Source organism: Rhinolophus sinicus, linkage group LG12 (genome assembly GCF_036562045.2).
Source record: "Rhinolophus sinicus isolate RSC01 linkage group LG12, ASM3656204v1, whole genome shotgun sequence".
Classification (NCBI taxonomy): Eukaryota; Metazoa; Chordata; class Mammalia; order Chiroptera; family Rhinolophidae; genus Rhinolophus; species Rhinolophus sinicus.
Window position 1 is genome coordinate 53,224,583 of NC_133761.1, and position 27,360 is coordinate 53,251,942.

At 38.3% G+C, this 27,360-nt stretch overlaps 1 protein-coding gene across 2 annotated transcripts in view; it reads right to left on the minus strand.

Annotated features, from left to right (window-relative positions):
* The window catches only part of SMYD3 (SET and MYND domain containing 3), a 555,690-nt gene that overhangs the window by 317,691 nt on the left and 210,639 nt on the right, over window positions 1–27,360 (minus strand). Inside the window, exon 1 of one of the 2 annotated variants that reach the window (XM_074316893.1) lies at window positions 12,948–13,024. The exons of the other annotated variant lie outside the window; for it this stretch is intronic. The gene's annotated coding sequence lies outside the window, so the exon portion shown is untranslated. Of the gene's footprint in view, window positions 1–12,947; window positions 13,025–27,360 lie in introns of those variants that run through there. 2 annotated transcript variants of the gene reach the window in all.

The following is a 27,360-nucleotide window of genomic DNA, read 5'->3' on the forward strand; positions in this document are numbered from 1 at the left end:
CAGAATAGATATTTATGCCAAAGCAGCAAGTGACGGGAAACAAGTCTTCTAGTCTAAGCTAATGTTACACAACATCGCTAAGGGTGTAATCTTTTATTCCATTCCAGTTTCCTCCTTTCCTTGCATTGCCTCCTCCAGACCCCAACACAAGCCTGTCACATGTGACCGCAATATAATTCTATTGTTCACATGATACTAAGTCTCAGATACAAAGTGTGGAGTTGCAAAATGGGAGATAGTAAACAAAATTAGCCTCCCTCAATGATAGTGGTGAGTACCAGCGTATGAAGGCCATTCCTATTTCTCCCCATTGCTGTCCAGATCTCAAAAGGGGACCAAATTTGGGGGCCAACTTTGGCTCTTTAGAGTCCTTGGCAGAAAAAGTAAAAAAAAAAAAAAAAAAAAAAAAAAAGCACCATTTAAAATTAACCTGATACTGTGACTATAATGAAATATTTTGTTCAATACAGAAATGATATGCACATCCAGCAAGGAGAACAACACTTATACTGGCCTTTTGTCATCGACGCTGTAAATGCTGGCTCTTCCCCTTAGAGGGTGAGGTTAGCCACTCTTGAGCTAAAAGAACACAAACATATCGGACAAACATAATTTATGAATCTCCCAAATTTAACCAAATTGGTGGCCATATGTTTCTATTTAAATGGAAAGTAAAAAGAAGATAATTTTTTTTTAGGATTGTGATTTGAATATTATAGGAACTGCTGCTACTCATATTTGGCCTGAGGGTACAAAGATCTATGCTTATATTCATGACTTGGCCAAATCTTTTCATAACACCAGAGCCACCTACATACGACACTAAGAAGAAAGGTGATTGAAACCTTACACACTTTGCTAATGTGCTGTTCTCTTCAACAGAAAAGTGTAAGGACATATTAAGGGGAGCTTCCAGGTTCTGAGCAAATTTACAACTTCATTGCTTTCTTAAATTAGATCCCATCACTCACAATACTTACAACACTTGAGTTTGTAAATTTCAAAGAAGTACAAGAACAAAAATCATAACTCATTATTATCAAAGGCAGAGTTGTATCCAGAGTAACCACGTCAACTGTCTAAATAAATTCTAGACATAGTAGTAGTCTACTAAATAAATAAAAACAATTCATAATCCCAACTACCAATGGTAGACTAAAATGATCTTCCCAAACCTAGCTGAGTTTTAACTGCCCACACGCTACTCACCAAATGAGGATAAAAGTAGCTACCTACCATGGTTTATCAGTTCTGTATGTCATTACTGTATATTTTTAAGGTCTTTCTACTATACGCTTTGTGTTTATTGCTTCAGTACTGCCATTAGAAATTACTAAATACCATATGTGCTAGTGCTAGGCTAGGAGCTATAGGGAGCAAGAAAAGCGTGCTCAGTCTATAAAGGATCTCAAAGGCACAGCATAAAATCAAGAGACACATGGGCGAGGAAGAAACATTTTCATGGCAGAAGAGCATTGAATGGGCAAGCAATGAGCGTGCAATTCTTGAAAAATGGGATCTGAAAAAACTGTGAGCTGCTTTCCAAGTAAAGTCTAGTCCACAAAATGTCTTGTGACCAGATCGGTGCCCATACCTACTTAAAATAGGGAGGAAAGGTAAGAAAATCATGTAGGGCCAGGAAGAGAAAGTAGATGATGATAAATGCACAGAAAAGTAGCTATTTATATAGATTTATATTAAAATGAGACAATGTAAAAATCAATCTCTCCAATGGCATCAATCTCACCCAGACCGATTTTCAAAACACTCAGACCATCCTTATATATCAGGCCTCAGGAAGAGAATACCCTCTTGCTTCCTGCTTTCGAAAGGGATGCTGCCTCCACTTAGTGATGTTTATAAAAATGGCAGCAGTTTCCTATTTGAATGTTAATTACTGTTATGACACACAAGATAATTTAACTTGCTTCAGTAATTTATTCTTCCTTGTAATTAGGTGTAGTAATTGGAAAATCTTCCAGAGTGTAACAACAGTTCTGAAGGTGAAATGGTGATGGTTGGGGTGGCTGTTGAGCTGGTGGTCACTTGGATGAACCATGCCAGGGACCAGAGATAGTCCTTCTGAAACCAGATAAGTGACACCCATGACCGTTTAGAGTTGGATGATTCAAAAGGAAGGTAGAGCCCCAGTAGATGATTAGAGCTACTCTGAGAAGAATATTAAAGACTAAACTTGAATGGGTCCAGGGATGATACGACAAAGTGACATTTTAAGCCCCCACCCCCACCCCAGTCTGGGAGCTACTCACACACAGTTCAGAGACTCTACAGAAAGAGTACAGGCCAAAAATATCACTGGGTGTGATGGGCTCTATTTGTGTTGGTTGATTTATGGACGTATTTCGGTGCTTGCCACCTCATATGTGCCCAATAAACATTTACTAAAATGAGTAAATGAATAAATGAATGGGTATATGCATTGCTTGGCAATACATATAGCCAATAAGTAGTCAATATATAGAACACATTAGCTATGGTACTAACTACTTTATATCATTTTTCCTCCTCTCCCAATTCCACTTCATTGCACCAAAAATCTTATTACATAGCTTTACCTAAAATTCTCTTGAAAACATTCTATGACAGATTATTTCAAAAATTACACAAGTAGAGAGAATAGCCCCAGGTCTTCATCTTCCAGCTTCAGTGACGATGTGGCCAATCTTTCTTCACTCGCACCTGTGTTATTAGCCTTCCTGCATTATCTTGAAGCAAATCCCAGATGCCACATTATTGTATCCATCAATACTTACAGGACTCATTTTGTAAAACCTCACTGTTCTAATTCCTTAAGCATATTAACAAGAATTCCTTAATATCATCAAATATTCTGGTAATAAATCTTTCCCCCAATCGCATTCTAATTTTTTACACTTTGTGTAAATTAGTATCCAAAAAATGTTCAGACATTAGGATTAATTGACATATCTCTTAAATCCTTTTAGTCTGTGGATTTCTTGCTCCATCTCTTTTTCCTTCAGTTGCATTTTTGTTGTTGTTGTTCATGTAACAAAGTCATTTGTTCCAGAGAGTTGCCCAGGCTAGATTTTTCTATTGTATCTCTACGATGTTTCATTCACGCTGTTCCTATCTTCTGTACTTCCTGTTATCTGGTCATCAGAGAAAGAGGCCAGAACAGATAATAGTTTGACATTTTGGCAAGAATACGTCATAGGTTGTGCACATCATCAGGAGACACCAGCTCGGGGTTTGAATGTGTGACGTCGGCAGCCAGTGAGGCTCACCACTTGGATCCATTAACTCCTCAGGGGCTGTGAAGTAATGAATTCTGACTTTCTGAATCCTAGACTATTTCTCTAATGAGAGACACCCTCATCAACTATTTGGTTAATCTGAGGTATAATTCATAAAGGAAAGCAAGTTAAATACTTGATTCTTTCCCTCTGTGTACCAGTTTTCAAAATAATGAGCTGATATTCTCATATCATCTTAAAAAATGACCGATGAGGGTTTTATTTTTAACTCTGAAATTTCCTTGAGGAAAACATTCCTAAATCTGTGTCAGAAATTCAAAACTGTCCATTGTCCAAACATGTTTGGGGTCGGAAGTAAGTAGATATAATGTACTTTAGAACCATTCCTTCTCTCTCATTAGGGACAGTTCAATAAACAAAAAATGCTGTGTCTTTATTTAAGAATATTACTAAATGTCTAGCACCTTCCTCTCAAAGACACACTACAGATGAACGTCAACTGATTTTAGAACCCCAGGGAGCAGAAGAGAATGGGCAGCAACCACTATAACTCATGTCCAGCACTAGACGCTTCCCTTTGCATTCCCAGAAGTGACATGAACAGAGCATGAGATGGAAGGAGCCATAAAGAGATGTGACAGGCTTTAAAAGCAACCGCACACCATGCAAGGAACATGTCTACTGTGGTATGTACATCATGTGGGTTCTATTTTTTCCTAGAGATAAAATGATCACCTACGCTATGAAAATTACTATCATCCATCTCTCCACATGCGTTCCCATCCTTCAAAAGCGGTAGGAACTATGGGCCTACATGGTGTGCAAACAAATGAACTTATGAACAAAGGCACTAGAGTTCCTAGAGGTTTTATTCCACTGAGAGGAACGGTATGCAAAACAACGCGTCAAGAGAGCAAGGCGAATGAATGCCTCGCCACGGTGTACTATACAAGATTATAATACAAGGCAGTGGAGGAAGAAGTTTCTCCTGTCCTCTCCCTACACGCCTCCTGCAAACAGATACTGCAGCCTCCACTTCAGTGAAAAGGAGAGGTATCCCTGAAATTACATGCAGCAGCGATGTAAGAAATCTGTCTCCTTACAAAAGTAATAAAAAGCATTTCAGACTATCAATTGACATGCTCTCCACACCCCAAAGCTAAGACTGCTCAGTAATAGCAATGCATCTGACTTCCTGTTTGTCACATACAGAACTCAGGAAATTCAAAGAATATATTATGAATTATGTCACTGCCTGAATGGCACTTTGGGCCACCAAAGACCCCCTCTACACACAAACATAGGACATCTCAGAATTTCTGTTCCCCAGAGGTATGGCTATTTTCCTACTTTCTATCATTTTATTTCTAGGAGACAGAATTCAAGTTACTGAATTCTGCAACAGGCGCACAGATTAGGATAGTCTGATTTAGGATCCATTTGCCTACCTCAGTTCAAAAGGCTGGAAGACACCTGCCTCTGAGATATATGACTGCTTCTGCTACCTGTGTGCCACGCTCCAGTGGTCTAAATAATATACCCACCAGATACCCACACATACCTGAAAGCAGAGAAGCCTAATAGAAAGACTTGAAAAACTAGAATCCAACACCAGCATACTGATTTCCTGAATAAACTGTTTAACTACCTTGAATCTTCATTTCTTCACTTTACAAGGTAGAGAGAATTACCTCTGCTTATTTTGCAGGGTCTTTTTTAAATAACAAAAAGAATTCTCTGCAATCTTCCAAGAAAAGAGCACAATTTTAACCTAATTAGAAAGAAACCAGAAAGAGAAACTTGAGCAAACTGCCGCAAATCCTGGCCAATAATTCAATTTTGAAAAAGCGAGGAGGAGATGAACTTCTCTGGAAGACTGGGGAGCATCCACTATGGATGCCACAAACATGTCTTTCTTAGCAGTTCTCACTGAAATTAAACCCTCCGCACCTCTCCCTTGCATTTCCTCCCTCCCCCTTTCTCCCATCACCACAGCCTTCTCCCACGTACACCTCCGACCTCTCGGCTCTGGGATCATTTTCACCTCCTTATTGTAGTCTCTCTCCCCTGTACCGTGATAACCTCCCTCCCACTGTCACCAGTAAGACTGATCTGAAGCGGGACCTTAGAATGTTTCTAATCCAGCTGCTGCATAGTAAAAAGGGAAAGCTGAGACCTGAGGTGATGAAGTAACAGGCTAGGGGTCACGTAGCCAAGGACAGCATTTGCAAAACTGGGTCCCCATCCAGACCTCTGACTCCCAGTACAGTGCTCTTCCCACTGCACCACACCACCTTCCCCCTGGGCCTCTTCACCAATCTGACCCCAGACCTGGGTTTGGGGGGCGAGTGGATGTATGTCATCATTCTCCCGCCATATGAAGTGCTTGCAAGTCACAATTAGAAGAGATAAAAGTAAACACAGCAATCAAATTGGGATCCAGTACCTGGAAGAGGCCTCCCAAGTTCAACTTCCTTCACCCTTAATCCACATCATTCAGGGAGGAAGATTCAAGAGGCCGGTTCCATAATGCCCCTCTCCCAGTCGTTCACTCCAGCATTCAACATCACTGGAGAAAAATCTAAATGGGTCAAACCTAAATCCTTCCTAACGGAAGAAACAGCCCTGGATTCCTAATTGCGATTGAAGCACAAACACAATACAAGGTTTCTGAGCTCTGGTTGGTGGCCCCTGAGTGTGTCAGAGGGCATGACTCACACAGAGTGTGCAAGGTGCTTTTATAGAAGCACATGGCTCACTTCGTCCACAGCCTGACCTTTAGCTGGTTAAATAATCTTTGCCCCTCTATTCTCATTAATCTTCCAATTATATTTTGGGCTTTTGTACAAATCTCAACCCCTTTAAATTGTCCATATTGCTGTTTGAAAGCCAGAGTCTAGAACCAAGGACAGATAGATGAAGCCCCTAAAATAAAAGAAACACCACCAAACAAAGTATTAGAAAGTCAATATAAGTCCAAGGCAGTCGATGAAACCTCTGTGCAAAAGAGGCCACATTCAATACAACAATACTTTTCAGACAGACGAACTTGGAAACTTGAGGAATAACCAGAAACTACGGAGAAAACATCAGGAAGGTCTTTAAAAGTTTGAAGCACAAACTGAAGTAGAGTTCACTAGACATCATTTAATTTGGCAGCTCTAGACCCTAACCATGTAGATAAACAAGAAAAGACTGGCCTAAAGTATACATGAGAGATAAAAGCCAGAAATAGCCAGGCTAAATCCCTTAAATACTGACAGAACAAACTTCAGAAGCAAGGTACGTGAATAAGGAAAAATGCAAATAGGAATTCCATTTCCTACAAGGTAAAAAAAAATTAAAATCCTGACTGAGCTAGAGGAATATGTTCAGGAAAAAAAAACACAACAATAGTAGTTGGATGTGTGCTCTTGGTACAAAGTCCTGAAAATAATAAGGCTGCTAAATTTCAAGCATCAGGGAAGTGAAGTATTAGCTCAAGAGATTATGAAAAATGAGCTTTCCAAACTGACTTTGAAAAGGAAACAGGTAAAAAGAGGTCAGCTCATCACAGGCAAGGAGGAAGCTTGTATTATCTTGCTGGCTGTTTTAAAGTAATAACCTGGAACATTAGCAGGTTAAAGAGCCCTACAAACATGAGAGAGAGAGAGAGAGAGAGAGAGAGAGAGAGAGAGAGAGAGAGAGAGAGAGAGAGAGAGAGAGAGAGAGAGAGAGAGAGAGAGAGAATAGGGTAGAAACATTGTTTACACCTTAGTAATTGAAAGGTATCACTAGAGGGATTTACAAGGTGCCAACATGACATATATCAAAGTCAAAAAGGCTAGTTTTAAAAAATGATGAGAGAAGGTATTAGGGGTGTAGAAGTAAAGCCAGAGGACTTGAAATAACTCCATCTATGCACACACTAAATTATTTTAAACCATGTAAGCCACCCCAAGATCCATGAAAGATCATGTTTTATTATTCCCTAACATGGAGAGTCTCCACTGCATCAAACCAGCAAAGGCAGTTAGGCGGAAAAACTACAAGTGAGATCACTGAGTCAACCTCACTTTTATTTTAAATGAGGAAAGCATAGCTCAGTAATACGAGTGCCCTACTTGAGGTACAACAAATAAGATCTCTTAATTCCCAGAATTGTGTTTTTCTACCGTAATGTTAAGGAATAACTTTTAAAGGTAAAATGAATCTCAAAGTACTGCATTAACTGTTTTAAAATACATATTCATACAACAAGAAGAGACACAAGAAAAAAACAGGAGAGGAAAATTTTACAGACACAGGCGAGGCTAAGGAAGTGATTTTAAATGGATGTGCTTTGGGAGGTATTCTCAATTACCTCTCTACAAACGGGTCACCTCGGTCACTTTGGGTGGCTGCCTTTTTCTGAAAGCTGCCAGTGTATCTCAAGAGCAAAACGAAGAGAAGGAACCTGACGTACACCCAGCAGGTTATGGGTGTTTGTACCAGGGCGGCACTTTGTGGTTTTGAGACAAATTGAAACTCCCTCACACGCTGTTTTTTAAAGACACCTGAAATCTATGTAATTTTACTAACAATTGTCACCCCGATAAATTAAAAAAAAAAAAAAAGACCAAATGGCTAGGATCGAAACTCCCAGGCAGCAACTAACAGCAAAGGCAACACACTGACAGTTGTGTGTGCTCGGCAGCGGCACATAGCTCTGAAAACAGTAGAATTCTTTCCTTCTTCTCTTTACAATGATTTTAACAGAACTGACAAGGTGACAGACAACGGAAATGTGGAGCCAAGTTTAAAGTTAGAATCTGGTTTTCCGCGGAGCCTCATTTATTTCAAGAAAGCTACATGAAATACAACTCCCATCTGAGTAAACGCCTCAGAAAAGAGGTAATACAGACTAGTTCTTAAATGCATGAGTTTTGGAGTCCAAAAGACCTTGAATGCAAGTCCCACTGCCACCCCGTACTAAATGTGAGGCCTTGACCAACTTACATAACCTCTCTGAATTGGTTTCCTCAAAATAACACGTCAGAAGGCTGATGTGAGGACTAAATTAAATAGTGCACGTAAAGCACCACACAGAGCCTAGCACAGTTATTAAACGCTTAATATAAACATTTAAAAGGGTGGGAAGAAGGGAGGAGTAGTTGAAGCACAGAATTCGTTTCAAGTGTGGAAACACATTGATTAAATTTAATTAACTCAAAAAGGTTACTTAAAACCTGTCAAGGCTTTTTGTCCCCCCCCAACCCCCCCCCCAAAAAAAAGAAAGACAACAAAAATAAATAAAGAATAATAGAACATAGTCAAGGTCATAATTTTCAACTTGTTCTGCAGCCATTATTTGTCTCTAACTACTATTTTTTGAGATTAAGGTATTTCAAAGGTCCAAGGTCAAAGCAGAAGTGAAGGAAGAAGGCAAGAGAAAACAGAAGGTGGGAGCTAGGAAAAACAATCTCAGAGAAGGGCAACATTTTCCTCAGAATGTTAGCAAAGATCGTATTCAATAGTCAAAAAAGGTAAGCTCTGAGTACTGGGTGACGCTGGGTTTGAGATACCCACACACACCTGACACATTGTATAATACCCTGAACGGGTGGTAGAAATTGTGGAGAAGGGGGAGAAAGCACACGTCATCGTTCATTCTGGATGCCACTGTTTTGCACACAAGAGTTTCAGTGGCTTGGTACCAACTAAAGAGAGACAAACCATCCATCTCCCTTGGAAGCTGCAACAGATAATATCCTTGAAATCAGGGCAGGACCTCTGCATGGTCTGCTGTTGTGGTTTTCAGATTCCTTGGTCTGGATCATTCACGATCCATCCTCATTTGCTGAACCCACAAATAACGGTTCTGCCTAAAACCATCACAAGTTAGTGTGAAAAAATGCCAGGGCACTAGGCTAGTGGGGGAAAAAAGAAAAAAATCAACATCTTTCCTCATGATTAACCTTGGGTGGTCTTAACAAGTTGTGCAAGCTTTTTGGTTTCTACAGAAGGATTTTTAGAACATCATGCAGCACAAAAATCAGATGTATCTTTAAAAGGGAAGAAAATTTTAAACACATGTTTATTAAATGTGAATAACGGAGGAGGGTGTATCTAAATACAAAAATGATTATGCAAAGAATGAGACAAAAATATCAATCATTTGAAATCAAGAGAGACTTTTTTGGGGAAATGAACTCTTGCCCTGAGCAGGAAAAAACCTGAAAGATCTTTCACGGATTCTAGACTCTGTTCAAACATTAATTCATTATGTGCCGCTGGGAAAATCATGAATTTCTTCAAGCCTCGGTTTCCTCACTTCTATCTGCTCAAGACCACACTGGGTTCTTGTGAGGATCTAATATAATAACACAGTCATTCCTGAAGTTTGGTCCCCATACCAGCAGCGTCAGCAACCTGGGAACTTGGAAATGGAAAGTCTCCAGCTCCACCCCTGGACCTACTAAATCAAAAACTCCAACCATCCATAATTCTGATGCACCCCAAAGTTTGAGAACTACTGCAAAAACATATATAATCTTTTTTAAATCTCAAAATGTTAAATATAAAATTGTTATTGTTATTATGAAAAAATTAAGAACATTACAATTTTTGAAGATTTTAAGAATTTTCATTTACACACAATTGAATATATCTAAGTCTGTATGTGTATTTAATGACTAGCTTCACATTCCATCAGTTTCTTTAGTAAATGTTACGATACAATAAAATGAAATCTGAAATTTTATCATCTATCAATGTTAAGGTGTACTATCATTTATTCATAATTTCAAAAGGACTGGGGGAAAATAAATCAGATTAATAATCATGGCACATTCTTTAAAAGAGTAAATATTAGATTAAACTGATTTAAATCCAGTTATTAATATATTAAGGAACGAATTTGAGATGAGATCTCTCGGGGGAAAGGAGGAAAATAAATCTTATTGGGATCTTTACATTTTATTGGCAAGAGTAATGCATTCATTGCTTTTTAAAAAGTGAAATGTGAAGTCAAAAAGAACGTGGTTACAAAGGGTGCTTTTCAACTGACAGTGGAGACTTTTAATGTAATAATTATAGGGTGTCTTCGAGGAGTTCGAATCAGAAGAAGTAAGTTAAGAACAAAATATGCTAAGAAAACTAAGGTGGTATTAAGATTATTTTTTCATTCTACATTCTAGTTAAGCCCAATAAAAGATGTTAAACAAAAGTTTCCCTTATTAGGAATATTCTTACCATATATTGATCTTCATATCTTATTTATTACCTCTTGTTGAGGGAATCCACCACTGCCACCCCTAACAAATTGAAGACGACTTGGAAGTCACATTGTTCACAATATGGAACAGAAAGGTGAGGAAGGCTAGACATGGAGAATAAATGAACATTTAAAACAATAAGATCACATAGGAATAGGAGTATCTAATGAGAAGATTTGTCCTAAAAAGTTAAATTACCGACTATTTGGAGCTTAAAATGGGACCATACTGATTTACATAACTTCAGAACATAAGATAATTTTAATGCTCCTTCAGGGAAAAATCTGGGCTATGCAATGTACTGGATCAGGTGCCTGGAAAGGAGGGCATGACCTTGTGAACTGACCGGATGTATAGAGACAGCAAAGCCACCCCACACACCAGCCCATCACTGTCACATTTGTCCTCTCCACATTTCTCTCCAGGCTTCCTTCCCAAAGTACAAACCAGATCCAAGACTGGTTTGGACCCAAGACTCCTAATCACAGTCAACAAAAAAAGCAGGGAGGACCTACACTGACATTAGACACATCCCTGGTCGCCGTCTCTATTTCACAAAGAGCCTCCAGAAGGAGCCACCAGCAGCAGGGCAGCAAATGTCCTGCCAGGTCCCCAACCAGTTCTTCCCAACTTGGCTCTATGGGCTTCTCTTTATGCTTCTCCTTCCTTAACGCTAGGACTTCTTTTCTTCCCTGTGCACCCTTTCAAGCTTACCCTTATATTCAAGGAGGGAAATATATACCAAAATGGCAAAAGGAGCAGAGCATTATAAATCATGCTCACCAAATCCTGTGCTGGAGGAAAAAATGGGTACAAATTTATCATCTGTGTTCCTTCTCACTTTGGGGCACACATGATTAAGAGAGGTGTATTGTTTCCGTACTTCTTAGAGTGCTAAGGGTTCCTGATTCCATCTGGAAATGTAAGAGATGTGTGTGCAATGGTGCTAGAATGCGAGAGTTAAAACAAAAGATTTATTCTCCTCTAGACTGGTATTTCAACAAAGTATCATGTGGGTCTACACATTTCCTGAAGGGAAAAATAAACATTCTTTGAGCATCTACTATGCCACAGTTTTTCAGACATTACCTCATGAATAGATGTGGCGAACACAGATGTCTAGAGCTGTTCTATTTAAATGTAAAATTAAATGAAAAAGGTAGTTCATCAATCACATTCATTCCAATTTCAAGGGCTCAATAGATGCATGTAGCTGGTGACTACCACACCTTCATCACCACAGAAAGTTCTGTTAGACAAAACCATTGTCCTTTCTCCTCATTGAAGATTTTCCACAAAAATATCTGTAGAATTACACTTGGTCCCTCTGGCACAATGAAGATGAATTCTCGTACTAAAGCTGAAGCTAGAACCCTGCAGCCTTTTGCATGAGCTCTCTTGCAGCTATCTCATTTTCACCACTGCAATTTTCTACACTATATCCTGCCTGCAGGGGACTCAAATCTTTCACCTCTGACTATATCCTTACCTCTCCTGAATGTCTGGCAAAGGTTTGGATCAAAAGAGACATAAAATTGTTGCACATATGAACTAATACTGTAGTTTCCTGTAAATTTGTTGGCCTGTATGAAGTGTGAGTCCCAGGGCAGTGGCAGAAGTAAAGTTTATGCTACTGAAGCTTTGCTTCAGCCCAGGAGATAGGAAGGACTTGTGTGACTGTGAAGTAAGAAAACAGGAAATAATTTAATGGTTTTAAAAATGAATGTACAAAATGAGTATTATTATCAAACAAAAAAAGCGATATCAGAAATAGAGTTCAATTTTAGTTAGATTTCCTTTCAAGTCCAACAGCAGTGCTATAGCACTTGCCCACAAGGGGTTCTGTGACAATAGGTAAATTTTCATGAACGTTTAAGCACATCTGGACTCTATTCCAGTGACTTACAAGGTAATACATCATTCTGTCAGTTGCACAGGCATATTTACATCCTACCCTCCAAATCCCAACATGGCCCTGAAATTCCTAGATTCCAAGACACATAACTCAAGAAAACACACACACAGAAATCAAAACTATAACAGTATTATAATAGTTCTCCTTTCTTCTAAATTTTACCTTCTGTGCTTCAGACTCTTCCTATTCTGACAAAGAATGCCTCTCACTAAATTATTACCCTGCAGGTCACAGGGCTACGTCATCACATGCCTGGATTATTACGATGGGGGAATGGTTCTCCTGTGTAGCTCAACAGCAGGTCGGGAAGCTCTAGGAAAATTTAACCCAAGCACTCAGAGCCTTTGTTGATACCAGCTGTGGCAGGGGTTGGCTGCCTGCGACAATCGGCTGCTTTTTACCTGGAAAGAACGGGGAAGGTTTTCTCAAAATAATAAACTACCATACATAGGACAACACAGTCTTAAAAACTAGCAAAAATAAATTTTATGGTCACTTCTGTATTTAAAAAAAATAAGAAACTTCCCTGAAATGTCACTTTATCACAAAAAAGATACTTACTTCCTATTGTTTATAAGCTCCAAGGTCTCAGGTCTCTGCAGTTCCTTAGGCCTGGGCTGGCGTGAGGCGTGGCCTGAATGCTGACGTGACCTGGCAACCTGCTCCGCTGATAAACGCTTGAGCAGCGCCAGCTCCGTAGTAACGATTCTCAAAATCACTCCTGGGCACCCATACTGAATTTGTCTATTTTTTTTCCGTTGTGTAATGAAGAGAGTAGATGTCCAGCATCCAAGGGCTCAATTCTATTACTAACCTGTTTGCATTTCTAATTCTAATCCAAGTTAAGTAAATGGAAAGTCCACTGTAAGAGAAAAAGCACAATGGTGCTCTTTACAGTTACTACCCTGGGACTCGTTGCTTTGTGCAAGATCATTAGAAGTTATCTCGAAAAATTATAAAGGCAAATTTACAAAGACAATAAAGCAATTCTAAGACAAGGCTGCAAGTTCTTATAAAGTATGTGCTGTTTTTAAATTTTATTTTTGGCCATTCCTAACTATAGCTACAGTTGACTATTCTTTCTCCAAGGAAAAACAAATTAAAAACTATTTATTTAACACTTTGGTGACCAATCTTTAAAAGAAATGGTACTGCTCAGTACCATTTCTCATAAAAGCTCAGGCAGCTTGAAAAATTAGAGTTAAAACTTTTATACAAGGCTGAGCAGCAAAGACACCCAACTAGCCGCAAGCACAACCAGCACCCAGCTCTTGGTTCCTGTATCACTGTCTAATGAAAGAAACCAGGGCTCATTGCAGAAATGGCTGATTCTCAGACTGGAGCAGGAAATACCCAGATAAGCCTGGAGCATTTTGTACTGCCAGAAGTTATACCATGTTTCCCCGGAAATAAGACCTAGCCGGACAATCAGCTCTAACGCGTCTTTTGGAGCAAAAATTAATAGAAGACCCAGTATATTTTATATGTATATTATATTACATTTATTATATATTATATTATATTACATTAAATTATATTATATTATATTACCCGGTCTTATTTTAGTAAAATAAGACCAGGTCTTATATTAATTTTTGCTCCAAAACACGCATTAAAGCTGATTGTCTGGCTAAGTCTTATTTTCGAGCAAACATGGCAAGGATGTGCTAAAAACAAACAAAAAACACCCCACAAAGATGGGGATATGTCAAAGGGACACAAAAGCCCACCGAAGGAGCTCCCAATGGCCAAAGCTAGAGCACTTTGAGCAACATAAAGAAAGCATCATTGGATTATAACCCAAAGTGTAAAATCAATAGCCAAGAGTCATACTGATATAAATAAATGACCAAATTAAACAATTATTCATGTTAGGGAGAGGAGACAAGTCCTCTATGCAGAAGAATCCCCAACAGTTTACATAAATACTCCTACTCCAAGGAGATGGACCCTAACTGCTCGCTGTAAGTGCAGGCTGCACACAGCAACCCCCTTTCAAAGGGGGCCAGGAGTAGGAAGGGAAACGAATAAGGATGCAGCAGAGAAACTTCACGAACATTGCTTCAGCCAGGTGAGCAAGGTCCACATCAACAATAAGACCTGTTAGCACGTGTCCTTCATATGATGTGATGAAAATGCCACTTCACCTCTGTGGTCTTCTTCTCCAGAGCCCAAAACTCCACACTCACTAATCATGAGAAAACATCACACAAATCTTTTTTTCCTCCCACGTAAGGGACATTCTGTAAGACACCTGATCAGTACTCCTGAAAACTATCAAGATCCTCAAAAACAAAGCTTGAGAAACTGTCACAGAGGAGCCTAAGGCAACACGAGGAGTAAGGGAATGTGGTTCCCTGGCTGGGATTCTGGTACAGAGAAAGCACAATAGATACAAAGTACGGAGATCTGAATAAAGTGTGGATCTCAGTTAACAACAGTGCGTCAGTACTGGTTCACTGATTGTAACAAGGGTACCATACTGAGGAAAACTGACCAGGCGAAACTCTGTTCAAGATATATGGGGCAATTCTGTGCTATCTTCACAATTTTATTGTAAACCTAAACTGTTCTAAAATTAAAAGTTTATTTTAAAAATGTATACAATCTTTCTAACACTAAATCCTATTGCATGCCATTTTTCATTTGTTTTTAAAATATTTGTTTAACATAGAAGCTTGTGGACTGGGATCAAACTGCTTGGAGGTGAATCCAGCTCAACTATCTACGTTGATTTTACCAGCTACGTGCTTGCCCTACACGCAGAATTCAGCTGACGGGGGCACAACATGACTTCAGTTATGTTCGGCACAACCCCTGCTTTTCCCACAAGAGAAAAGAAGACAAATAAGGCCCAATCAGCAAAGGCCTTCTTCCCACAGGGTAGCCATGTCTAGCAATGCACTGGCCAACGTGTTGCTATGAATAAAACTGGGAATAAGCCTTTGGCAACCTGGTCCCCATTCACAGTCGAGGAGGGTTCTCTGGCCCCAGAACAGATGTAACCAGCAATGTGATTAATGCCTCTGAGCGAAGTGCAGGACCAAATTTAAGAGCTGTCAGCAGTTTCACATGATGTGAACACTACCTGTTTACCTCTAATATTCAGATGAGACTAATGAAGTCCTATTTTCTTTCCACAAGCAAAGCGTATTGTAAGAAAAAGGAACAAAAAGAATTTGACGAAAATATCTGAAGCTACTTTAATAACAAATGGCCAGAGTGTCTAGTGTTATTTTTTTTTTAAAGCTTACATGTAAAGTCTATAAGATTTACAACTTCTCTCCTACCAATGAATGCATCGCAAATGAATATTCATGCAGCAATTGCCGTGGCTTTTGCCATCTGAGATAGTCATTAAAGGCTTGTCATCTTCATCCAACAATACCTCTGGCACTTCTAAATTATTAGATCTTACTCTATAGCTTTGAACGCTGTAATAGCAACATAAAGTAGAGAAATAAATTACCAGTATGAATAATCAAAGGTCACAGTTTTCAGCAAAAGCTCAAAATTTTCTAGTGTCACCTACTTTTTAATATAAAACTATTAAGACTTTTTTCCTTGACCAGCCTGAAAAAATAAAAAGATGATATTAAGTGAAACAAATGAAACAAAATGAAAAGGCTCTGAGCAATAGCTACTCTTTTAAAAGACTATAATTACCTAGTGGGCAGAGGAGGTTTCTTTGTAACTTAAAACATCTTAACGTTTTTAGAGTTAGATTAACCATCATGACGCCTGACACCAAGTTTAATTTGGGATTATGCCTCAGGCTGTGCTTCTTGTGCTGGGACCACATACCCACTGTGATGCTGACAGCACAGCATGGAGGGGGCAGGAAACCCTTCCATCTCTTCTCTGAATGCACTCCAGCACCTGGCACTGGATGTGCAAAGAGGAAGGTTATCAGTAAACAAATAAATGTATCTGCTTGTGAAATTATTCCCCATCAAGTGTCTGAGTCAGGGGACTTGGGGTGTAAGCAATACAATCTATACAGCTAATTCAAGTTTTTTTGTTTTGTTTTAATGTATTCTAAGGGACCACAGCAGTGGCACGGCTCTAGTTGCAGGAGACTAGTCTACACATTAGCAGTACGTCACAAAGCTAGAGATTCAGAAGAGCATATCTGATGGGCTGGCCAGGTTATATGCTCACCAGGGGCTCTTGATTGACAAGCCTTTATCCAAAGGGGGAGAAGGTTATTCAAAGCAAACCTGGACATGCTCCTCCAGTAGAGGGAGTATGGCTGCTGGGAGCGCAGCCGTCCATGATGATGGAAGAGGAGCCGGGAGGGGGGTGGGACTAACCGACCAGTCTCCGGGAAGTGCGTAGGCATTTTGCTATTCACACACCTGATTCACTTCTCCAAACAGCCTTGTGAGGTGGGTATTATCAACCCCATTTCACTCGGGTTGAAACTGAAGTTGGCAGTTTAAGTTATTTAGCTAAAGTCACGTGACTTCAAACTAAGGTATTTCCATTCTCTTCTATCTCCCAAAGGAAATGGAAGTTTCTTATCAAGATGTCAAGATGTGAAGCATTACATTTATTTACAGTCTCAGAAATGCAAGTCCTTCTTGGAAACAACAGTTCCTGAGGATAAGGACTTCTTGCCCTCTTATTGTTCGGGTTTTTTGTGGGGTTTTTTCCCACATAAATATATACAGAATTCTCTTCATTCAAAAAAATGTTACTTACTTATATATATAAACCTGCAGTTTCCATGGTTAATGACAGAATATGGCGAAACCAAGGTAACAAATACAATTCTTAGAAACAAGTTAATGAATTTGCTCACCTCTACGAGCTCAGAATGCCCTTCTAACTAATTCTATCAGGTCTTATATATGCTGCTGGCAGAGGGATACCAGGTGAGAACATACACGCATAAACAAACATCACTAATCCCGAGAGGCACACAACCAGCCCTATTAACAGTGGGTCAGAAGCAGGAGCATTTTTTAAACCGGTGCAAGCCCAGAGTTTTTCCACTATTGGAAAATGTGGGTTCCTCTCTAGATCAACTTCAGCTCACACATGCAATTCAGTTTATTATTTGGGTCACTATACCTGTAACCTAAGCAGACGGTATACCCGATTTACGTGAAATATTTAATTAGGCCACCAGGAATGTGGCGGCACCAGCTGTTGTGGCCTGCTGACCTTGGGAAAGGAGGAGAGATCAGCAAAACGATAACGACAGTGTTCAGACGAAACCCAGAAATGGACCCTGTTTAGGGAAATATCGGCAGCTGTAACTTTGCCACACTGCAAGCTAAGAAACGTCAGCCTAAGCATAGTAAGCTGGCTCATGTCACTCACCTTCAAGCACTCTGGGTTTATTAAAAACTATTTTTAAACGATTTATATTGATATATACAAAGGAAAACCTCTGAAAATATATACTTCAAAACATTCATTAATTGTTACTTCTAGATGGTGAGCTTAAGAGTAATTTTTATTTTCTTACCAGTATTTTCTACAATGTATTTCTGATTTGAAGAATTTTAATTAAAAAAAAAAAAAACCCCAATGATTTAGGCACATATAAGTCTTTTTGTATAGTATCTGAGTTCCTGAAATGCTGCTTTTTAAATGCATTTTTTCTTATAAATTAAAAAATTCTATCCTTTTACAAAATTTAAGCAATTTTTCTTTTTTTCTTTTTTCGTATCTGACCTCCCTGATTGGCCTGTGAAGCCTTCTAGTATCTCAGTGCTAAGTTCTTCTGCCAGCCCAGTCAGAAGACACCCATTGTTGTAAATCCCAGGCTGGCCTTGGCCCTGCCTGCAAGAGTTCTGCTGGAACCAACTCAACTCCTCCCCCTTTCCCTCTGAGGCTTTTCTGAAAACGTCCCCCTTTTCTCAATTCCTCTAACCCATCATCTCTCTTCAATCAAATTATCAAGATGGGAAGCATTAAACCCATGTATAGTCTCAGAAATGCAAGTCCTCCTGGAAAACAACCTTGATAACAAGAACTTCTTGCCCTCAGATATCTAACAAAATATAGTCCAAAGCCTTTTCCATCCAATAAATGTATGATACTTACTTATACATAAACCTAAAGCCTCCGTGGCCAACGACACGATATGTTGATACCAGGTAACAAATCCAATCCATTTGCTTCTCAATCTCTTTGCCAAGAAAATAAAGAGCGGAAACTGAGAACTCCCTCAATTTTCCTTCCCTTTTCCAGAGAGAATCCTCTGAGCCTGGGGCTATTTCCCTGTTACTTATAATTCAGTTAAAATAATTCAACAAACCTTCATTGAGCTTTGAGCCAGATGTGTACAAAGTACTGGGGAGTTTCCTAGACAACAGTCAGAGGTGCCTACCCGCCCAGACCCGACCGTCTCTGCTATCTGTTATCCCGTCCTTCCCCCGCTTGGGACGCCCTGTATGAATCAGCCCAGGCTGCCATAACAAAGTACCACCGACGGGGTGGGTTCAACAGCAGAAATTTGTTTTCTCTCAGTGCTAGAGGCTGGAAGCCTGAGACCAAGGTGTTTGCAGGGTTGGTTTCCCCTGAGGCCCCTCTCTTCTTGGCTAATAGATGCTGTCTTCTCGCGGTGGCCTCCCATGGCCGTCCCTGCGCATGGGCCCATCCTGGTGCCCTCCATCGTTTATAAGGACACCAGTCATACTGGACTGGGATCCCCCCTAAAGACCTCATTTTAACTCAATCGTCTCTTTAAAGACCTTATCTCCAAATAAGTTTTCATTCTGGGGTAACTGGGGCTCGAGACTTCAGCATAGGAATGTTGGAGACACACAGTCTAGCCCATGCAGGACCCCTCTCACCCCACCCCCTCCAGGCTCTCATGTAGTCTTGGTTCTTCTCCCTCAGTCAATTACATTCTCAAATCGACGTTTCACAGTTACACACCGACAAGCTGCCTCCTCGCCCACATCTTCCCCCTGTTGCATCCAGCTGCTTCCCTGAACTATCAAGGTGTGAAAACACCCTGAATTAGGAGTCTCCGACCCAAATTAGATGGCACATCATTGGTGGGCCAGGTAGAAAACCACAGAGCGCCAATCCCATCTCAACGTGGAAACCAGGCCCTGCCACCAGCTCGTGTCAGTCATGTGTGAAAACAGAGCCTAGGGTATCTGCTCTTCTGACTTTCGACAGAACCTGGAAATATATTTATGTAAAATGTCCCAAGTTTTATATGCCAGTGACAAAAACAAACAAAAAACTTTAAGTGGGTCAAATAACATAGGCCTATCATCTCTTTTTTCCTCCTAATTTTTTCTATTTCTTTTCCTACAATCTCTCACTTTGCCCATTTCCTACATGTCATTCATTTCTTATGCTTTTGAAATTGGGTTTCTCTGCACCACTTCCTTTCCCCACACCCCAATGAGTCAGCTATGGCTAGTCCCCACGGCTTACCTGCCACCCTCCCCATCTGAAATACAAACTGCTTGAGGACAGAGAGCGTGTGTTATATCTGGATATAACATACTGTGTCCAGCACTGAGCCTGGACTCAATGAATGAGGGCCGAATAAATAACGGGCTTCTCTCTTTAGAAGGACCCAAAGGCATGGGAGGAGCTGTACATCCAAGAATCCTCCCTTCAGTAATTCTGTAAAGGCTCCCGCTTCTCTAATTTCCTTATCTGCTTCACTGTTTCAGCAAGATTCCTGTCATGGATATGCTCTTCCACGGCCCCAGAACTTAAACCCCCACTTTTCTTCCAAATGGCAACATTTAGTCTCTTAAAAGGGAAGTTATGATATAATTCTATCTTGTTTATTCAAAAGGTTTATCTACTACATGCTTAACTTTTCAGGACACAGTCAAGCATCAGGAGTTAAAAAATTTAATGAGTTTCAAAATAGGTGGTTAACGTTCACTAATTTCACTCGTAAGCGAACCCTTTGGGCCTTCATCAGAATCTACTGGCTTTTAATTTTCAAACATAATTTTATTTGGAGGAGAACCATATCTGGCCAGAACTATCTTCTACTAGATTAGCCTGAAAGCCAGACTTAATTCCTCCGATATCAGCTTGTTGTTCTGGGGGGTATCTTTTGAGCCTCCTCTGAATTAGACTGACCTTACCCCCCTCTCATCTGCCTCTTTGCTTGTGAACTGTCTACGTACTCCAGGGACCTATGAAGATTACAATAAGGAGGGTTCTGTACTTCAAAGGAGACGGTGACATTAACGGACATTGTCCACTATTGTCCAGCCTGTAGGAAAAGAAGACTGTGAATGATACTATATATTTGCATACAGCTCTGCTTTTGATCATTTCGGGCATAACAGAAATCCGACAAAAATGGAATAAAATACCCGCAGCTCCACTACTGTGCTGAGCTAAATTACTTAATGTTTCTGTCTCAGTTTCCTCAACTATAAAATGGGGATCATAATGTTAAATTAAGACCTATAAAGGTTGAGACAATATTCAATTGAAGTGATATGATAAATCACCTAACTTCTTATCCTCACTTGAATGTCAGAAGAATAACCAAGGCTCTGACATATTAGAAATACCGTTTCAGCTCTGGTTTTCACATCAGACTCAGAAAATTGCCCCCATTAATCCCTGGTGTGACATTCATGGTAAAAATCAGATTAGCTACTGAAAATTCTGCATGAAATAATATTCTTTAACTCTTCTTAAAGCAATTTCAATGAGCAATTCTTAGGATAATTCCAGCTACGTGTGGAAATAATAGGGGGGAAAATAGAACACTTTGAAAATATATTTTATAAAAAAATGGGAACAATTTAAACCTAAAATTATGTTGTCCTCTAATGTTTAGATACACTCAAAAAATTCAGAAAACTATTGTTGACCAAAACTATTATAAAACAACTATCTTAAATTAAAAAACAAAAAATTAGGTCAGATGATACATAACTAAACATCAAAATGGGGGGATCTATATTGAAGTCAATATTCCATCATAAACCAACATGAAATTTTCTTGTAAAAATAAAATAAGAATTCTGAATTATCTCTTAAGTAAAAGCACATGAATTCTGTGGGTAAATGAAGTAGCTGAATAAATTAAATAGGTATTTGGGCATGCTGAATGCCACATACAAGAAACAAATTGAGTTAGCATCATACAGAAAGTTCCAGTGGTACAAAAAGCCACACAAAATCAACAGAGAAAAACTCTGCACAGAACTTACACACTTAAAAGAAAGATTGCAAGTATTATTTTTCTCTTGCTACAAATGCAAAACAAACAAAATCAATAACCAATTTTATTTCTAGATTTTTATCCACTGTAGTGCAAAAAGGTAATTTCGGCACCACCTGAACAGACCTCCTAACTCAGCATCTTCACAGACAAGTAAATTTGTCATTCTGATCAATACATAACTATTCATACAGCAGCTAAGGGAGCACTTTCTATTTAATGCTTTACTAAAACTCAGAAAAAGTTGGGAAAATCTTAAAACAATAGTTGCTTCAAAAAAAGCATGTTAAGTTTTAATATAGTTTGAGAAACTGTATCGTTCAGCTGACTTTAACAACTATAAAAAGCCAAAATCATAGTAATACAATCCATATAAATTTTTCAATTCAATTTTCAGAAACCGTGATTTGCCAAAAGTGCTGGCAGACACAGAAACTTTCTAAAGAAATCAGATTGAGTTTCCCAAACATTTCATTCTGGTCATCAGCAGGAAATGCTATTTGATGCCACACCCGTAAGGCAGGTATTAAGACTTCAGGCTACCTAAAATGAGCATAACGAGAAGTCACTTCTATACAGATAATGGACACTTAACATAAAAATTAGATGGAAATTATTTGCCATACCTAGGCTATATGAATAAATGTTTTATGTGAAACATCACAAAATCTGAATTCCTGGGTTTAAGCCATTTGTATATTTATTCCTCTCTTTTAAATTATTCTTCACCACCATCCACTTCTCATTACCTATCATCTGGATGCATGTTTCTCTTTCTAATTTACATTGTACCTTCTTTCATGCTTTCATGTTTCTCTTTGGCGCATGTTGGTATGTTAATCTCATTTTGTAAACCTTAAGATCGCCTAGAGCTCGAAGACGGAAAACCTAAGCATGTGTCCTCTCATTTCCATCTGAGATACAGAATGAGGAATGGAACAGGATGCTGGATTGGGTGCTGGTATATAAAGCTGACGGTAAAACAAACCCCATCATAGGACTGTGACCCATGATGGTCATCTTTATCAAGGACACTTGTTGAAGAGTAAAAGTTGAGAGAACATCCAAAGAAAGGTTGAAGACTATAAAAAATTTAAAAAGAAAGGAAAAAAGGAAGAAACTCTGAAGTCTACAAATTGAAAACTATGGGATATGAAAAATGCTTTTCATTTCTAAGTGGAAGAAAGAAAAATACATCACGTGGCTCCGGTGGGGAGGACGCACTTAAGAAAGCTTCTCATTTGAGATTTGCTCTGTGGGGTTGGCAGGCACTTTTTGACTATATCTATTATTCGATCTTGAGGTCTCACAGGCATTATATGAAGAAGACAGAAACAAGGATTGGACAGCGAATTGCCTAGGAAGTAGTATACTTGGGCAGTGACTGTTTTGTACCAACTGCTCAAGTTAAGTAGGACATGCAAACAACCTCTGATGATAAAGAAGTACATTTGCATTCACAAAATTGTGAAAATGAGGAGTGACAGGAAAGCATATGCCTCATTCTCACGAAGTCATACTAAGCGAAAGAGCTGGGAAAATGAGTGAGAAGCTGGGTGCAACAACATTCCCGGCTTAAAATATGAGAAGGATATGTCAACAGTGAGGGGATAAATGGCAAGTCGCATATCTGTTTGTTTAAATTTTGAGAGAGACGGTGCTTCAATTTGTCCTTATGGAAAGATGAAGATAAAGCAGAAAGCATCCCATGACCTATGAAAAGCTTTAGAGGAAGATGCACATTCCTCTGGAGGTACATAGGAAATGATCTGAAAATGACTTATAGTGACTATTTTAAGAAGACTTCTGCTTTGTATTCTCAATGAAACATAAAAAACATGGCTCTGAAAACAGCACAAAACAGGGATGAATACAATATAAGAAAGTCAAGAGGTTGAGATATAAAGGAAGAGGGCTAAGATTTTAAAAAGAATAAATGTAAATTTAAAATCACATCCAAGGCAATAAAAAGCAAAATAGCGAGTATAGAAAATCAATTCTGAAGAACAGAAGACTAATCTGAGAAATTCTCTAAGATATTAGAACAGAGGTCAGCAAATTACAGGCTATTGTCAATAAGAAAGCCAGATTTGGCCTGCTACCTGTTGTTTGGGGTGTGTTTGTTTTGTTTTGTTTTTATGTCTGCAAGGTAATAATGGTTTTTACAGAGGAACATTTGCAATTAATTAATAATAAGGAACTTTGGACCAAATTAAGCAAAAAGTTCTCTCTCCCAAAAAGAAGTGTAATGTTCCCATTAATAAATCTATATTATAAAAAAAAACTTCTACTCAATTAGTAGTATTATATTTTGAATTTCATTAATAAAAAATTTGTAGGAATTTGCTTTCCCTCTTATACATAAGTAGCTAACTACTAGCCTCCATTTTGCCTCTTGGTTCACAAAGCATAAAAGCTTTACTATCTGGCTCCTTACAGAAAGTTTTACGACTTCTGCTTTAGAGGAGAGAAAGATCTATAGGCTAGGAAAAAGAGAACAGCTATGGGTCTGGGAGAAGATCTCCAATTAATGAATGATGGGTATTTCCAAAAAAGAAACAAAGCGAATGGAAGTCATAAAAGCAAAGAGATAATTCAAGAACCTTGTCCGATCTAAAGGAATATCTAAATGTGACATCACAGGGGATTTCAGAATTTTAGGCAAAAGTAATTCAAAGTGACTCACACCTGGACAAACCTTAGCAAAATTTTTAAAATTTAAGGTGAAAAAACAAAAATTCTAAACCTACAAGCAGGGTTGGGGTGGAGAGGAGGGTACAGGATACCTGTGAAGAAACAGAAGTCAGGCTGGCCTAGATGTTCCCTCCACAACAGTAAAATAATGACACAATGGAGACAGCCTCACTTTTCTCTTAAAGAAAAAAAGTTGTGACTCAAGAATTTCATATTGAACTAACTTGACGTTTTATGTCTAGAAGCCATAAAGATACTCTCTCAGACATGCAAACGTTCAGAAAATTTACCATCCACCCCAAAGTTTCTTAAGTATGTGTGAGGGTGTATATTTTCCAGGCAACCAAGGTGACGAGGTAGGAGTGCAGTGTTTCACAGTATGGACTCTGGAGAGACATGAATTTATCCGGAGTCCTGGCCTCAGAAGATTTGTGACCATGGACAAACTATTACAGCTCTTGGTGCCGCCATTTCTTCATCTGGACAGTGGAGATATTAATGGAATCTACCGCAGGACAACATGAAGAAGATTGAATGTAAGTTAGCCCATATCACAGGCTGAGCACAGTGCTTATGGTACTTAGTAAATACTTGAAAAATGTTGGCGGCTGTTGTTGCTCTTACTGTCCTGCTGACTGCCAGATGAAAAGAAATTAAGAAACAAAAAAATTGGGAATTTTAAGTAGTATAGCACTGATGATCAACAAGATAGTTAAACACTTAAATCTAGAGAATGATCATAAATGTGGTAAAGTAAAAACCGATTTCTGAAGGAAAAAATATATAACAAAAAATTAAAATTCACTAATGATCTAGTTTTAGATGACTAGAGTTTAGAAACTGGGGGCAGAAAAGTCAAAATACATTGTTTTTAAATATAAATTGAACATATAAATTTAGATCTTAGATTTCAAAATTAGATTTCACTTCCAATCACAGAAGAAGATAAAAGCAAAGAAAACAAAGTTCATGATGCAAAATAGCAAGGAAACATTGACTACAGAAAATAAAGAACACCTATCAGTTGCTAAAATAAATTAATTTTTTTTAACTCTCCTTGACCAGGACAAAAAAACTTAAAATGGGATCAAGAAAACAAAATGAAACAGAAAGCTTAAAAATTAAACAGCAGACCAAGGCATGCAAACATAATCAGAAAAAAAGCAGGATTAACAAATTAAAATTAAACATAAAATCTAGGACATTAAACATAAAACATTAAAATCTAAAAACATTAATATCTACCAGAAAATTTGCAAAAACCAAGACCATAGGTCAATTTATATTGATACCAACCCTATAATGTAACAATAGTGAATCGTTCATCAATCAGTAATATAACAACAAAATATGAAAAGCAAAAGCTTTTAGAAATGAGTAAGACTAAACAGAAAATTGTAGGGGAAGACTGAAACATGACAAGCAATCTTCCACAAACATGGCTATGGAAGATTTCACCTCCAAGGTTGGATTATTATAACTACACCAATTCTATATCCGCCAAACAATATTGCGTTCTTTTAAAAAATGTCCATGAAAGAGTCTGAACTGATCATCTATAAAACAAAACAGCAGAAATATATTGAACATACTCTGAACACTAGAAATTACTGAATGTAAACATAAAATTCCACCCATCTGAAAACTCAAAAAGTAGATCTACAATAACATATTTCCTAGAAAATAAGAAAAAGAACTCATAGTATAGTTTGCCATCAACACTGTGCTTATATCTAAATTCATACTCTTAGAGACTTTCATTATTTAAATAAAAAAAAAGAAGAAAAGAAATATCCTAAACATTCAAGTTATCAAGAGGAGGGCGCCATAAGGAAACCATGAGTAAGGAAAAAAAATGTTCATTAAAGAATGGAACCGGAGGCATAAAAAAAAATTACTATTGCAATGGTAATTATATTAGCAAAAATGCAGATATAACCTAAACCACAGAGAGAACTATATTAATTTTAGCATATATTTTCAATAAGATTTCTTTTGCTATTAAAAACCACATATATAAAAAATTTTAATAACATGTGACAATATCTTTAAGACAATGATAAATGAAAAGGCAGCATATAAAATTTTTACAAATGATGTGATACCAACTATGTAATAACAAAAAGAAAAATGCATAAACATAGAAAACAACTGCAGTTATTTCTAGAGGATAAAACATTGATAACATTTTTAAACATTTTTCTAGACTCTTACCCATTTTCTAAAATAGGTGCACATTACTTTTATAATCAAGGAGAAAAATCACAATATTTTTAAACTGATTCAGTGCCCAGTACTAGCATGCAGCTGTCACATTTCATATTAACTGCATCCAAGTTCAAATTTCTGTTTTGAGTACTATTAATTATGCTTGTACATTTATGGGAAAATTGAGGCATGTTTTTTAAATTACACAAGCACAGTATTAAAAACAGAAAACTGAAATTGAATAATTTACCGAACAAGAAACATGTCATTTTCAAGTTTCCTGAGATGAGTGATTGATAACTGTCCTGCACCTATTTGTGAAGTCAATGCTACATTTCAAGCCACTGTCTCACTTAAGCCCAGTTAAGCCTGTACATCCCTCCGTGACATAGGCTCTCACAAAGAGATATGCAGTCAAGACTTCCCAGGTGAGTCTCCAATGCAGCTCATTGAGTCGTTTTTTCCTTCAGGATGCCAAGTGTAAAAATAAGCCCAGCTATTTGGGAGCTGTCGCATTTTATTAGAAAAATTACTATTTCCCTATAAATCTGTGACTTCTAAAGTCCTAAGAGACTTAAAACATTCTTAAATGTAATAATACCAATATCTTGGTATAATGGCTTTTTATCTAGAAGAATATCTCTCCAGCAAGAAAATATAAAGGAAAATCAATTCAGTACACAAAAATTCAAGTGACGAGGAACTTTTTACAAGCATCTACTCTATAAAGTAAGATTACACATTTTTTGCTTTGTATCACTATGACATAAATTCTAGAATGATGGTTATCGTTACCTCATCGGCTAATCGAAAGAAAACACAGCTATCTCCCTGTGTGCACTTTTTGTTTCTGCAACAGAGCTGCTGCAAGAGCCATTATAATACCAGTAAATG